Source organism: Egretta garzetta, unplaced genomic scaffold (genome assembly GCF_000687185.1).
Source record: "Egretta garzetta isolate BGI_Z169 unplaced genomic scaffold, ASM68718v1 scaffold523, whole genome shotgun sequence".
NCBI classification, from domain to species: Eukaryota; Metazoa; Chordata; class Aves; order Pelecaniformes; family Ardeidae; genus Egretta; species Egretta garzetta.
Genome location: NW_009259177.1, coordinates 1,842,109 through 1,845,790, shown reverse-complemented (window position 1 = coordinate 1,845,790; position 3,682 = coordinate 1,842,109).

Genomic DNA, 3,682 nt, shown 5'->3' with positions numbered 1-3,682 from the left:
GGGGGAGGCCACAGTCCCTGCCGAGACTCTGGCGCTCACCTATAAACAAGTTTAATTAAAAAATACTAACAAACTCAAAATGTCTAGGGCATTGCCTTTTGCTGGACATGCTGGTTCTGAGGACGACAATCCTGCCATAGTGAATTAGCTTTTACAGCCTCGGATGCCACTGTCAGCTGCCAGCCCAAGCAGGGAGGACAGCGAGGATATGGTTTGAACAGGGTCAGATGAGATGCAGTAAAGCACCAACATGTACTAATCCAACTGGTGCCATGGGCCAGATATTAATGTTAGAGTTTGGGAAGGACCATAATCACTTCATTATTTGTAATGGTTAATGCTTCTGCAAGGGAGCAGATTATATAGTTTACCTTCTTTGATGCACTTAACTGACAAACTGTTTCCTCTCTCAGGAGGTTTTATTCCTTGCAGAGTGTGGTCTAGGTTATAATCCTTTCCCCACCTCAGCCAGTTGTGAAGTGGTGGTTGAACCAGCCCAGACACAATGATCTTGATTCCCTTCTGCGCTGAGGCTATCTCAGATTGCTCTCACGATAGAAAAGACCTGGAAAGCAGATACAAAGGTAGTTCATGTTCCTGCTAAATCCCCGGGTGATGCCAGGGGGCTTAATGCAGTAAGAATGAGACCTGGAAGCTCTGTGAGTGCTGCGAAATGCCTGTACACCTCTCCATGAGCAAACACGGGGGAAAAGGAAAACAGAGAACCAGGAAAAGGGAAAATGTTTGCAGTTTATGCAAACTAGGCAAAGAAGAGCGGATAGACCCTTCAAGTAACCAGGGGCACACACCTGCCTTTGAAGGCATGAACATCACTGCATATGTGTGTGCAAATCAAGACTTTATGCATGCCCAGGGCAGTTTAGCCGCGTGCCATGCAGAAGAAGTTTTGCAAACCAATTTACCAACCTAAGATCTGAAAATCAGCACCCAGCTCTGCCCTGCTTCACTCTGCAGACCGGTAGGTCCTTGGATTAGGATGCTCAAGAAGCCCAAAACACTGATAGTGCTTTCTCTGGATTTTCTTCAGTCTTTCACGAGTGAGCTGAAAAATGTGCCTGTGCTGAGAGATCTGGAATTTAGCTGAGCTCCTCATTACAGTTTTCTGATTCCCTAATTAGCATGGTTTCAACTTCAAGCTGGAACAGATCAGGTGCAATCAACAAACCAAGGAAAAAATGCACCTATGCGATTTTAACATGACTTGACTCAGCTTCAGGCCAACTAGCCAATACATCTGGGTGACACCACATGTTGCTCTTGAGAACCTGAACAAAACTCTTGTGTTATTACTGCAGTTGGGACTGGGTGTTATTCAGGCTTGATGACCAACTGGTGGTGCTAATGCTTCATTGGATGGGAGGTGAAGGAGGGTTCATTACCTCTCACTAAATATGTACATGTATTACACTGACCCTCTGCAAATTACAAAGCAGCTTTCATCAGCCTTGCAATGAAAGGATCCAGCCTGAGTTTGAAAAGACGCTTGCAGGAAACAGTTACACACATGTATTCCAAAATTTCATATGGCAGCACTTTAATCATGAGAGTTTCAAGGAACAGCCACTTGCCTAGGACACTTGACATTCAGTCCTTAGTCCTTAAGGTTTTCTGCGATTTTTTTTTTATATGTAATATAGTGTTTATCACCTGGCAGGGGGAGTAGATACGAACTTGTCTGCGGGGGTTATGAAGCAGTAAAGCACCAAGCAAGACAAGCCTGGGTTTGAGGGATAGTTAGCCACAGTCAGAGCCAACCAGCCTGGTTGAAAAACCACAGACTGAGCCTTGGTGGGTGGGGAAGGCTCTAAAGGCAAATGCCATTCTATGTTTCAGGCAGCACAGTCATTGACTGCAGCAGAAATAGACTCCAAGAATTGCAGGAGTGTGGAAAAAAAAAAAACCAAACCCTGTTACTTTCTTTTATTCAGATAAGTGATACTCCTTTTAAAAAAGCCAAGGTACCATCATTCATATTTAGTGGAGGCTGTTTACTCTCTTAGAGGTTTGTATTTGGTGGCATTTTTCAGCTCTGTCCCCTAGGTGTTGCTCTGAAAGGCACCTGTAACAACCAGGTCAATGAGAAGTTTTGCGAGGGATTTTCCTGTTGCCCAGAGAGGAGAGGGGAGGAACTGAGTAATTTTCTTTTGCAGAATGCAGGCTGTGAGAGAAAAACCCCTTTTCACACCAGCTCTGACCTGTGAGGATGCTTTCTTGGAGAGGCTGAACGTGAGCTACTCAGAGTAACAGCAAGGAGTGGAAGAGGGGACCTGTAGTGTGATACGGTAGCGGATAATTTGTGACATATCAGGTGATGACAGCCATCTTCCTAGCATCACGGTTGCCATTGCATTTATTTCTTCCCTGAAATCATCTTCCTCTGATGGCTGTTAAATCTTGGGAGGAGTGCGGTACCCCTGGGTCCAGCAGGAGTGGTAGGTAAGGGGATACGGGCTCTGCCCACTCCCTACACCATGCTCCCACCCCACCAACAGTGTTTGGTGTGGTGAGTGTCTGGAAGCTATTCACACCTGGCATTTCCAATGAAATAGCTAGAAATTACTGTGCCCGAGCTGGCCTTTTTCCACATTTCCTGCTGTGATCACAGTTTTAATACTACAAAACAATCTATTAGGATACTTTGGCCATTAAGTTCAAATATCTCCCTTAGATGAGCTGAAAGAGAGTTTGGCTTTCCCTGCACCAGTGCACTCTGCGAAGCCTCATCTCATAAAATACAGGCAAAAAAATTCTTGGTGTCCTCTTGAGTAAAATACCTGCAGGTACTGCGCTGACGGCCTGCAGCAGTCACCCTCAGACAGAAGGCATCTCAGGAACTCGGGTATTCAGTTCCTCAATTTCAACCATTGTCTGGACACAGAAGCCTCTCCCTCATGTAATAGAAACCAGGACAGACCCCAAACCAGGGGTTCCTGTAACGTCAAGCTCATGAAGTTCTCCTCCTCCTCCTCCCCATAGGAAGAGGCAGCGCAGCTTCTGGAGGGATGCTGTCCCTCTAGCAAAGGCAGCTGAAGCAAAGAGGGAGCTTAACTTCATCTGCTGGCATTCATTGGCCAGGGCACCAAATTAAGCCGTCCACGGCAATTGCCTTCCTTCCTTCTGTCCTTCCTTCTGAAGGGGCTCTGACGATATGCAATGGTCATCAGTCCCTGGTTTTCTTTTTTTTTTCCTTCATTCCCAATAACCTGCTTTTTCTACTCCAAATCCTTTCCTAGTGGTTTTCTAAATGTCCTTTTTATGGATGGTGCCACTTCTTCTTTCCTCTCCCCGTGCATGCTCCTCTCTGAGGGAGCAGCTGACAATGGCTCTCCGCTTGGGATAATCTCCTGGCAGGGCACAAGCTCCATTGTTTGCTTTCCTTTCTGGCTCATCCCGCTTGTTTCCCATACTCAGACATATTAATATTCCAGCTCTGATTGTCATTGTTTATCTTTTGTTGGAGAACATTTGCTTTCTGTCTCATTTAGGAAAAAAAGTGAAATCGGTGCCAGATTTTTAACAAAATGAAGGCTTCTTCTCTACTTTTGTTGCAACCACTTCAACGCTCGGCTACTTTGGATTGCAGGACATGCAAACCCCGAGAGGTACGCACATGTTGGGTGTGCAAGTGTCGTGGTTTAACCCCGGCTGGCAACCAAGCCCC